This window comes from Drosophila melanogaster, chromosome X (assembly GCF_000001215.4).
Source record: "Drosophila melanogaster chromosome X".
Taxonomy (NCBI): Eukaryota; Metazoa; Arthropoda; class Insecta; order Diptera; family Drosophilidae; genus Drosophila; species Drosophila melanogaster.
In genome coordinates this window covers 4045544-4058311 of record NC_004354.4, presented here as the reverse complement: position 1 = coordinate 4058311, position 12768 = coordinate 4045544, and the positions used below count along the sequence as shown (strand labels likewise).

Below are 12768 nucleotides of genomic sequence, written 5' to 3'. Positions count from 1 at the left end.
TTATATAACCAGACTACAATTCATTGCTCTTTGCTGATTGAGACTAAATGCTATATGAAATAGTCCCGAATTAGAAGGATGTTATGCTGATTTCGTTCATGATGCTGATGTCTAAATGCCAGGAAGTACATGCGAGAGTATGTAAAATACAGCCCAAGCAGGCACTGTGCGAAAAAGTTATGAAGTTCGAGTTTTATGCGAGTGTCAAGTGTGTGGAGTGTTCTCATACATTTGTTTTTTTTTTTTTGCCGTGTATGCTGGAGAGGAATGCGAAACAAGACGCGGGCGCACACAATTCAAAATACATAAATAAAATATACGCACAAATACGCGTAACGACCTCATTAGCATAATAACGGTAAGTAATGGAAGAAAAATACCATTAAACAACACTTTATGACTTTCCTCCATACGATTTGCTTAAGTGTTGGTATGGCTGTGTGTGTGTGTGTGCCATGTGTGTGTGCAAATCTCAGCTTTGGAGGCCCAGCATGTGCGACCCCTAATCAACTGAACATTGAATTTAAAATGGTCTCACGGGCGGAGAAGTTACATATATAGAACATAAAGTCTTGCATGTGAAATATTTAAGATTTAATACTATATATATTAATAACTTCTGAATTATATTCAAATGAAGATCCTTTAAAAAAAAATGGTAAATCTACTTGAATTAAAATCCAATTGAGTGCGAAACACTTTAAATTATTCAATTTAAGGCCCCACACCTTTAATCACCTCAATTTCGGAGCAAATCTCATCTGTTGTGAAAGAGTGGAAATTGCTTAATTTCCAATGGTAATTTAATGATACTTTTTTTGTGCCTTCTTTTATTTGCATATTTCCCCATTGTATTATTCACTGTTTTCTTAGCGAATTTATGGGATTTGTGTCGTTCTTTTCGTTTTTTTTTTCTAGATCTGTTCTCAGGGCTGCCATAACATGCTCAAAGTATGTTAAATGAGGCTGCGACCTCGGCGAAGTCCCCATTTAAGACCATCCCACAGGTCTTAACCCCATACCGCCGGTCCCTTTGGACAGATAAAAGTCGTGCGCGCGCCCCCAAACCAAACCAAAACCAAGTAAAAAAAAAAAAAAAAAGAAAGGAACCCCCTGCTTTTCAGCTTGTTTATTTAGGTCTGAGCTAATAAAAAGGCTTACCATCTCAATAAAAGTATTTAACACAAGCGTTTTACTACACTTCAACATTATTTTTTCTTTCTCAGCTGTCCTTTTTCGACGTGGAAAAAATAGGAAAAAAAAATAAAAAAAGAAAAGCGGAGGGTTTCTTTGCTGTTGGTTTTGGTTTCAGTTGCTCATCTTTGGGCCTGCTCTCCTCCCTGCTCCGGCTGGTGCCGGTTCTGGTTCTGGTTCTTTGTCTTGGACCCCGTCTGGTGGTAATATAGCTCACAAAGGGCCAGCCGGGCGGTAGGTAGTCTGGGTAAATCCCTTAATCTATGGAAATGCTACGCAATTACCACGACAAGCCGCTCCATGTGACGCGCTCTGGATGCTGATTTTGCGACCCGAATACTTCCACTGACTGACGGATCCTGACCCTTTCTGTCCTCAATGCCTTATTTTTTTTTTATATTTTTTTTTTTTATATTTTATCCTTTTACGGTCCTACGGCCTTAGACTTTTGCGTACATTTTATATACATTTTGGGAGTGTTTACACAACCAGTTACAAAGTGCAGAAGCCACCCGGCCTCGACCATCACTTAGCAGCTCCTTTGCTACGGGAGACCCTCACGTACTGGATGGCCAACAAATCAAATTTGCATACCAAGTATTATCGGTATCAGTAGCCGTCTGCCAAGTCGATTGGCGATATGCCGCCCCATCTGATCTATGGATCCCTTTTACAAGGCCGACCCTTGACCTCCTGCTACACGCTAGATTTGAAAAAAGGCACAGCAAAAGACGTTTGCATTGCTGAAATACTCTTCAGTAGAGCAACGTATTTAATCTAAATACTAAAAGAAGCGAACTTAAACATTGTCTTTCATTACCGATACTATTGGATCCGTAATGGTTTTATATGAACTGGGTGCACTAATCACCTCAATCCATTAGCCGGGATACACGCGTCAATTGCAATTTACTGTCAGAGGCACGAAAACTATGCAACAATAATTGCAATTCACTGTAATTATGATTGATTGATACCAGGGGGGGTGGTGGTGCTAATAATTGCGAAACTATGATGAGGCCGAAGGCATTATAACCCCACTCTATGCTGTCAATGTCCGACGCTAATGATGAACTGGAAATGTGGCGCAAATGTGATTGAATCTCCGCCTGCCCAGCTGATTTTTTCCTGAGGTTGGCAGGCAGCAACCAGAGGAAATTAAATTAGAAATAGGAATATAATTAGAGGGGGCAGGGATAGAGAAAAGGGAAATAATGCGCTAAAGGAATTGCCATTGAGCAAATAATTAAATAATAAGCGAAAACCGAATCATCCCATTGGCATTGGCAACCAACGGACCAAACTTCTTCAGCTCCAAACTGAATGGGATTCGACAGAAAGCCCCTCGCGGTTTTACCTGAAACGTGCTCCTTGTTATTGCCACTTCCACTACCACTTCCACATCCACTTCCACATCCACTTCCACTTCCACTTCCTCATCCCTTGGCACTTGTAATTATGGCCAGCAAAACGAATTCCTTTCGCGGCGCGTAGAAGCTGGATTCTCGATTTTGGCTCCTGGTTCCTGGTTCCTGGCATGGGAACCTCAATAACAATAAATCGATTCAAGTGCGCGTAATCGGGCAAATGTTATCCAATAATAAAAATAACAGTGCCACTTCAGGGTATTTTTTTCTTTCCATCTTGGTAAGGACCACCAATGGCATGACAATCAAACAGATCCCAAAAAGGGCTATATAACATTTGGGCAACGCATTTCGTTTAGCCAACAAACTAATACTCTGCAATTACATATATTTATTTAAAAATGCTGCAGATGAAAAGAATAGCAGTAAAGCCGTAAAGAATTTATCTTAGCAATCTCTGAGACCAAAGAATATAATCGCTTTGAATCAATCAATCGATTGGTGAAAGGGGTTTTCTTACCACGATCCTAAACTAAACTTTATCCAAAGGAACGTCACAAAAAGGAATTCCTAAGTCGTAAAGGCCGAAGCTTGAATAGCATTGCTGCATGTAGGCCTCTATTTTGATTTCAATGAGTAGCAGTAGCAAATCAAGTGCTAGACCATTTAATAAGGACATTCTGGGAGGCATGGAACCGGCGGAATTGGCCGAATTGGCGGAATCGCGTAATCCACGTCCCAGAATAACGAGCCCATTAAAGCCACTCACCTGTGTGCCGGAAAATTCGAAAACTCCGAGCGCGACGTCGTTTGGCAATTTCGGCAATTTTGCGACAGTTTGCCGCCGTCATCAACAAGAGATCAAGTTGCCATTGAACCGCCGACGATGAGAACGTCCTGATGAGGATGATGGCGACGCACTCAAACGGAAATCGAATTGAGCAATTGTAAATGTGTGTTCCTCCATCTACCCATCCACCCACATATCAAATGATTTGCTTCCGAATGATTTGATTTGAATTGACTCGAAATCAAGGCAAGCCGCACTCATTTCCCACCACTTCATTCGCTTCATTTTTTTTTTTCATTTGCCATCTATTGAAGTTTGACTTTTGCGACATATTGTTTGCCTTTTGTGTCGCTGTTGTTTACACAAACAGAAATATGTGTATCAATTTAAATGCCATGGAAAGTGGTCACACAAATAGAACTTTTAAATCATATTGTTTCGCAGAATTCACAAAATTGAATTCGTTTAACAACTGCTTTTGTACTGTGTATTGACAACAGCGATTTTCAAACGTGTCGTCGCCTAATGAATTTCATTTCAATTTAGTGAAACGGCAAGCCAATTTGTAAGCCGTGCGGCAACACACACACACACACATATACCCACACCTAGTTGAGGTGTTGTTTATAGTGTTTGCGGTTAATTAATTCACATTTACACCTGTTGGCGGCATCCAGACGCTGGAAACAGCCTCTTTTCCACCCATCCCACCCACTCACTCAGACACAGCCACCTCGCGTTTCGTTCGTTTTCATTTCATGTTCACATCATATGCTGCAAACTTACTTTCAAGAGAATGGGACAATAAGGACAAAAGCACTGCAGGATGCGTGGTAAGATCTAATAGTGCTCTTCTTTACTCTTGCGACAGGAAACCAATAAATAGAATAAGAAATGATAGAGAATTAATGTAGATTTATATTAAAATCTTTAAAGAGCAATGCTGATCTGATTTGATTGATATTCAAGGATCTGATCCTTACATTCCCATGGCGGCACTGCCATTCCCGGCTAATGACTTGAGGGCGGGGGCGTGGTCGTAGTGGCAAGGTGTTGACAGTTCTCGGTTGAAAGGACACAGCAACAGCAAAGGGGCGTTGATTAAGAGCGGCGGCGAGTGCACAAAAAAGGGGGCAAAGTAAGTGGGTGTCCCTGTCAACGTCATTAACCAGAAAAAGGAGCGCAGCGGTTGAAGCCAGAACAAAGCGGGGTCAGTCGTCTCCCACATTAACCATCCAACCACCACCCATCATGTGTGTGACCCCTGGACCCCTCGACACCCCTCGACCACTCACCTATCCACCTTGCTTCTCAGCGACGCCTTCTGCTTCCTAGGGGCACAATGCGCAACAGGCGACGTCGGCAGGCGTTAATTACAAAATAAACTCCTGTGTGAATGTGACTCGGACATGGACGGCGGTGGGGGGATGTCATTATGGCTGCGAATGACCCGCCCAAAGCACACATTTGCGTCGCCTCGCTGACCAGCAGGAAGTGCCGGGACAAAAGTGCAGACCTGGACGCCGGATATAAACTCAACTCGACTAGCAGATACCTCCCAGTTGTCTAGCGCAAATAATTAGTTCGATTAATAACAATTTACAAGTGAAAACTTAGGGATTACTTCTTAAAAGCGATTTGTATAAAAATTTGCATTCCGATATATGTTGTGTATGCAACATATACCCAGAGTTCTTCAAAATGAAAAGGGTATAAGGACCGGCAGCAGGACGTGCTTCAAAGCGTTCACATATGCCCAAGTACGAGAGGTCGATGGATGGGGGGCAGAAGGCAGAGGTGGGAGCTTCGCTGCCCAGCGGTCGCCGCCATTTAACGGCGTGATTTACTGCGGTCAGCCAGAGCGCGCGCGACCTCCAGCCACCTAGCCACCCAACCACCCACCTGCCACCCCCTGCGGCTACCCTCAAATGACCAGCCTCCCCTGGCATAATAATGTTTAATTTGAGGTAAATACGTTTTTTGTTTTTCTTTCTTTTGCCACTGGCGAAAAATCGCCCGCTGCGAGCGGAAAAGCCACTGCTGAGTAGTGCATTAAAATACAGCTGCCTTTTTATTATTTTCTTTAGCTATTTTCGTTTTTTTGTGTAATATGGGTGTCCCCAAATAAAATTAAGCACTTGCCAAATAAACACAAGCGTAAAAGAAGAGCGTAGAGGAATTCCAGTAAATTCCTGCCAAGAAGTAAAGCAACTGACTTGGTCAAGATGCGTCAGTTGGTTGCTAATTGAAATTTGTTAAGCTCCAATCCCAACCAGAAGCAAAACTGGAGATTCCCATTCCAGCCAGTAGCTTGTGAGTGCAGACATTGTCAGCAATTCCCTTTGTCCGATGCTGTGAAAAGGCTTCAAAAGGCACAGAGTCCCACGGACCAGAAAAAAAAAGCCAGTGAGAACCCAATATAAATACAAAGAATTCCCTGGGACACAGGCCAGACCGTCAAGGATCGCAGCTATGCGGAAAAGGAAGCGGACGTCGCGTTGGCCAATGTTTCTGTTTCTGTTACTGTTACTGTTACTGTTTTTCGGCTGCTGAATGGAATCCATCGGGGAATGTGGTAGCTGGACAGGGTGGTCTGGCAACATGTTTATCCCGTGTCCATCGGACTGGATAACAAAGGATTCGCATGGAAGTCGCTTGGGGGACGACTTCATGGATATGGTCACCTGAACGCGGAACATTTGCATGAATCAGCGGCAGATACACATATACTATACTAGAAAAGCCAAGTGAAATTGCTGATTGCGTAGAATATTCATAATATCAAACAATATGTATTCAAAAGGCCAACTAATTAGATATCCATGGCTATCTTGTCTTTAAGGTTTCCACGTCTTTGGTTCGCCAGCGAAACTTGAGGAGCTCGTTTGCTTAAGTTCGTGGAATCATGTGGCGCATATGTAAGGCAGTGAAGCCAATCCAATACAAAGACAACCAGGATGACAACGACAATGATGAGGACGACAGGTTTCGTTTCGTTTTGTTTCGTTTACTTTAATTTAATTATTTAACAAACGGAAAGCGGCAACAGCTGAACAAACAAATCAAATCGCAAGCCAATCGCCCAGCGCCTGCAGCCATATCCTCGCACACACAGACACACACACACGGGCACATTAAAGGACATGCGGACAGACACCCACATGAGTTACAACTACAACTATGATCGGGCTAATGGAGCTAAGGTCGTCCTGTTGTTTTGCAATCTTACAATCGCAATGCCAAAATCGGAAAAGGGCAAACGGGAAAATCGCGACGACGATGTCTGGGGTCTTGATTTTTATTTTCACTGAGGGTAGCAAGGACATAATAGCCCGAAAATCGAAAGGTTAAACCGATTGCGATACTACAAAGTGTTGTCTGCGCTACGGAAAAATGCTAATAATTTATTGGCAGGCGTTTTTTTTTTTCTAGCACACAGCAATATTACAGGGTATTAGGTACTTCGATAAAGGGCACATTGTACTTTTGCATTTCTTTACCAATTTGGCAAAGTGTTTTGCCCCGAAACCGCCTCCTTTTGCAACCGTCATTCCACCGCGTCCCCATCGTCAACATGCAACAGTGGCAAATACAAATAAAAAAAAAAAAAAAAATAAAAAAAAATACAGGAAACCAAAAACCAAAATATTCGCAATCGACAGGCGCAATAAAGTCACTTTTGGTGCTGCCTGTCGGTGCCAGGCACTTGCGGCTGGATGGCCACAGAAATGCGCTTTGCAAGAAATACGAAACGAAAGGAAAAGAAAAGCAAGCAAAACCACCAGCCGCCCCATAATATTGTTAATTTACGGTGGGCGTGGCAATGATATGCAGGTAATTGGTTTCGCCTTTTTGTTTCCATTTAGCCAGCCGATGTCCCGGTTGCCCAGGACAACGAATCGAATGGAACGAAGGTGTAGGTGAGTGCTTTAAGAAAACCCGTGAAGCTCCTTGTCATAAATCCGGCACGCACTAACCCGGCCAAAGATCCCAGCTACTCTCCGCTTGTGTCCCTTCTTCTAAGCGCCCATCTGCCCACCTGCCCATCTGCTCAGCTGGCCACCTGTCACCTGGTGACTGTGTGCTGCAGTCGAAAAATGCAAATGAGCGGCATAAAACTGAAGTGGAAGCTGCGAAAGAAAGCGATGCAGACAGCAAAGATCCCGGATCCCAAGTGCCTTAATGAAAAGCAGCGGCGGCAACGGCGGAAGGGTGAACACACGCAGGACCAGCCACGTCCTGGATTCATAGGTAAGACCCAATCTGGAGCTGGAGTTGGGAAGCTGGGGCTGGGGCTGGAGCTGGAGCTTTGCGTTGTCGGCGCTAATCCTCATTTAATTTTAAAGTTCGAAGGTGTTGAAGATAATTTTTGCACCACCCACACTACTACACCGTCCCAGCTCAGACGCACACACATAAATGATGTTAATTACACTGTCAGAAAATGTCAGTTAATTAGTTTGACTCTTTCAATGCGAGAACTTATGAATATCTCGAATTGATTGAAGCATATTAGCTTAGACAACTAAACTTTCATACCGATAGTATCTTGTTTGTTTAATTATAAGTTGGATCGTAATCGATGCACTTTTCTGACAGTGCATTTCGCCTTTTGCCGTGTGTATGGCAACCGCAAAGAGCAACGGTAGCCAAAAGGTTCCCGCTGCCGGTTTCCCAGCTTTTGGCGCTTTTCCCGCATTTGCAGCTACCATTTCCCCGCGCTTTTCCCATCGGTGACTCCCAACACATTTATAGAGTGTTCGCACATAAAAATATTTTATGGCGCTTTCCTCTCGAGAAAGGATTGCAGACGACGGCACTGGGTTTTCCTTGGGCGGTTCGATGGGTGGCTCGTGGGTTGGGTGGTTGGGGGTGGCTAAGTGGCGTTACCGTTACCGCACATCGCCAGATAAAATAACGGTGCCAGACATTGTCTTATGAATAAATTGTTATGGAAATCGAATTAATGAACGCTGTGGCGCACAATGGAGGCGACCTCGAAACGGTGGCCAGGGGAAGTGTTGGTTGGAGGCTGCTCCTTCGGCTTCCGTCTGCTGCTCTCTCTATGTATCTGTGTGTGTGTGTGTGTGTGTGTGTGTGTTAGCGTGCCAGAGGTTAATACCTGAGCTTATTTGTCTAACTCTTTCGCCTTGCCTGCTGCTCCTCTCGCTGCGTAATTTAATTATGCGTTCACTTTGCCGGGGAGCGTCCCTCATCGTCCTTGGCCATGTCCCTCCCAGCATCAAACCCAACCACGCTCCCCTTTCACCTGGCAGAAGTTCTTATCTCAAATGTCGAGTGTCTGCACCGCATCATCTGTGTGTGTGTGTGAGTGCGGCATTAAATTGCAGCATTTAATCGAATTTTCAACTGATGCCTGGCAGTCCCCAAAAAAAAGATAGTAACTCATAAAATCAAGCTTTAAGCCAAGCACACAATCTCACATTATGGCTTTATTTTACTAATCATTAAAAGCCGCACAATCTGTGTGCACTGGGGTTTCATTGTCAACATAGGAAACACGTAGGCGTTTGCTAACAATCAAAGAAATGAAAGCGTTCGAAACAAAATGTTGAATCAAGAGAATCCCCTCCAAAAACACCATCCAACCATTCACCACTGGCCTTTATTTACCTGAGTTAATTACGTGCAGCCATCACTTGATGTGGAGGGGATCAAAACAAGCCGCCCGGCTGCATTTAAGTAACCAAAAGGACCTTCAGGTGTCATCGACAACAAGAAGAGCATTTCGAAAGCAACAATATCCTCCGGCCTGAAGGATGGCCAACAAAAGGCATTGATATCTTGGAGGGCACATCTCACTTCGCCCGGGGCGTTCCTCAATTTTTCGGCCCTCAAAGACGAAAATGAGCTCAGGCTGTGGAGACGATGCTCCCAACCATTAACCCCTTTCCATCGTAGTCCATCGTAGTTGGCACTTGAGCGGATAAAGGACTTTCCAATGATACTTTGAAATCAAACACGACGATGGGCGATGTTCGGGGCGATAAGGCGAGGATAAGAACGAAAACCAAAAGCCAGGAGTAAATCAGTAAATGAGCAGCAACGGCGACCCATTTGACACACGGCTGGAAATTAAAAAGCCGTCGAGAGGATGTCTCTTTTGAAGTTCCCAGGCGTAATTGTCACGGCCCGTTGCCATGGACAACGCAGACAGTTCCGGAGACGACCAACCCGTAGTTGGAGATGCCACGCGGATGAGGTTTAATGAGCAAACTAGAACACCTCGTTGGCGACTTTATTAATCAAGTAAGTACACTTACTTGCAGCGACTTGTTTGCTTCGTTTGATTAAAGTAAAGTAAATTATTGTTTTTGATATAATCAAATATTACTTCTTGGTTGCATAAGTTGACCAATTAATGTAATTCGTTCGGTCTTGCATAGATTTTAAAGAAGTGCTTAAAGAACTAGAACTAGTGGTTAGAAGAACTTAATGTCCTCACTTTGATGCTTTAAATACCTTAGACACATCTGCATATCAGCTCCATTACTCCATTACTCCTCGCCAGGATATCGGATGTTGGAGGCGAGTGCGTGTGCTCGGGTTAAAGCTAAATGGCCCGTGGAACACGGCAGACGATGGATGGGTGGTTGGATGGATAGCTGGATGGCTGGATGGATGGGTTGCGTTGGGTTCTTGGCTCTCGGTTCGAATGGGCTTGCTTCCTCTAATGCAATTGATGTTCGGCGGAAAAATGGGGGAGTGACTGAGGCATTGAGGCGGCAACCTAATAAAAGGAACGAAAACAACTTGTTTTCCAATTTTACAATTTAACAAGTTGCCATTAGACGACGTCGCCCGGCGCAAGTCGTTAGTCCTTGCTCCTTGGTCCTCCGCCATTCGCAATCCTTTTGCCTGAGCCGCCAAAACCAAACCATCAGCAACAACAACAACAACAACAGCAACGAAGGCCAAAGAATTCCAAAGAAAATCGACTGCTATTGGATTCCAGGCTCCCAGGCTCAAAGGCTTACCGGAACAGAGAAATAAAATAAAATCAAACCAAAAGGCGGCAGAAACAGAACCAGAACGACGAATAAAGAACCCAAAAATACAAAAAAAAAAAGAGAAAAAAAAAAATTAAATAAAAGAACACCAGAGCCCAAAATTTTTCTCGGGCAGAGCGTACAAATTTTTCGAATTGTTCGCTGGAGACTAATAAAATCAACGACGTGGAACTTCAAGCCGTTCCCATGGACCGGCCCAGAAAAAATGGGGAGTAGGGCAAAAGCCAGAGACAATGAGTCGTCGTTCGGCGGCACCGGCGACGTCTCACATGCAGCTCCCACAACCGGAACAAGTCGCCAGGATATGGTTGACTTTACCAACGCAGATATACCCAGCAATCGCAGTTATATATCCCTTAAAATGCGCTTTATACTAAAGCAAAATTATAAAACATTAGTTATTAATTAAATGAACCAAATGTAATAGTAGTTGCCACAAGGAAAAGTGCGAGCTACTAAATAGCGCAATATGCCCCTGCAATCTGAGAAAACAAGGTATCGGCAGGACCAAGGGCAGACAGCAGGACCAAGAGCCAGGATAAGAACAAGGACCAGAAGGGTCCGTGAAGCAGCCAAATGTTATTAAACAGTTAAGCGGCGTCGCACGTCGTCGCGTTTTGGTCGGCCAAGTCTGAGATTTACCAGCTAACTCACACACATATTTATCCTTTTCATATATAACTATATACATATATATATATATATATATATGTATATATAGAAGAAGATCCACGTATCCACGGCGGAAGAGTTAAGTCCTGGTCCGGGGTCCTTTGTTTGCTGCCAGGTCGAAGACGCAGCCAACGTTGTCTAATTTATATTTAGCAACGATTCCAGGAGTGCGGGCACGACTCAGTGGTTATGGAGAACCAGAAACCGGGAGCTGGGGGGGTCACTGGGCTTGTAGGCCTTAATCAGCCGGCCGCCATTAATAAATCAGAGTCATTAAAAATGCAGCTGCCAGTGAATGGAAAAAAGGCCAGCGAACGAAGTAATAGGAAAAAAACATTCTGGCGCCGCCAGAAGAACGCAGAACTGGAAATACTCTTTAAAAAACACTCTTTTAGACATTTACAAGTTTAAGCTAGACTTATAATATATGACTATAAAAATAAGGAAAGCGAGTTAAAAATTTAACGAGTTTTCAGCTCATTTCTTATAGCTTGCAACTAAAATTTGTGACATCAAATATGAGTTTGATAATGTATTATTTCGTTAGCTATAACAAACAAGAAGTTTCATCAAGAAGCATGGTTGGCCCGAGTGAAGGTAAAATACAAATTGGAAATCGAATGAAAGGACGACGGTCGCCTTAAGCTGTGGCCAGATATCTGGGTAACAGAGGAGAGGCGTTCGCATCCGCATTCGCATCCGCGGATTCGCGGGATGCGCAGGACTCATTCATTAAGCAGCCAGAGAGAATCACACAAAGGGACACTTTACAGCCGAATGAATCTAATTAAAATGTAATTATAAATGTAACCGTTAAGCGGAAGTATCCGCGGGATACCAGCCGGCCAAAGGAGCCCAGGATATCTGGATCTCGATCCGAATCTGGGACCAAAATAAAAAAATAAAAAAAATACGCGAATAATGAGAACGAAAATAAAAAATTAAAAGCGACAAGCAGCAAACCCCTTAATCATGACGCCCTAGCGCCCTCGATTTATGCCGAGACATTTTCCCTCCTCCCCATTTTTTTTTTTTTTTTTTTTTGGTATTTATCCCTGTTTTCTTTTATATTTTTCTTGATTTTCTTAAAGTTATCTTTAAGATGAATTGATGGCCGTGGAGGCTGGGCAATGGTATGCAAACGTAGAGACCCCGGGCAGGACACAATTTGCTTCTGGCTTGTGTGCAATAAAACTAAACTTAATGAAATTTAAAACCATTCGAGACGCACACACGTCTTGGCTGAAAGTTTGGCAACAAATACCAGCAATTCAGCCAGCCGAAGCAGCTGGGCAGGAATCCTTAGAGCTGGTCCTGGCTCGAGTCTTAGAGTCCTCGGGTCCAGGACTCCTTTCTTAAGTCTCCCATCCGTCTTGCAGTTTCTGGTTGGCCCAAAACGTTTGACCTCCTGCACACCCGACCAGCCAGAGTGTCCTATCCAGTCCTATCCTATCCTTTCCGTGTGTCCTGTCCTCTGCTGCCTGTTTCTGTTTCTGTTGTCCTAAGCCGGCTCTAAGTGCGTGTCCTGGTCATGTAATCGCATTTCAATTTAAAGTCATTCATTCAGATGCTGGCCAAACAACAGGCGCTAGCCAAAACGCCCAAGACGCACACACATGGGTTGGCTAAGAAAATTGAAAATTCCATGGCATACGTCGCTCTAAAGATGGCCAAGTCGAAAAGTCAGTCGGCAACTATCGGAAGTAAGTCATGT

General features: G+C 43.9%; 1 long non-coding RNA gene across 1 annotated transcript; it reads left to right on the top strand.

Annotated features, from left to right (window-relative positions):
- The first annotated feature begins 9107 nt into the window (after positions 1–9107).
- On the top strand, positions 9108–10716 carry lncRNA:CR45482 (long non-coding RNA:CR45482). Its single transcript, NR_123786.1, has one exon. It is a non-coding gene; the product is annotated as a long non-coding RNA:CR45482 (long non-coding RNA).
- The last annotated feature ends 2052 nt before the right edge of the window (positions 10717–12768 follow it).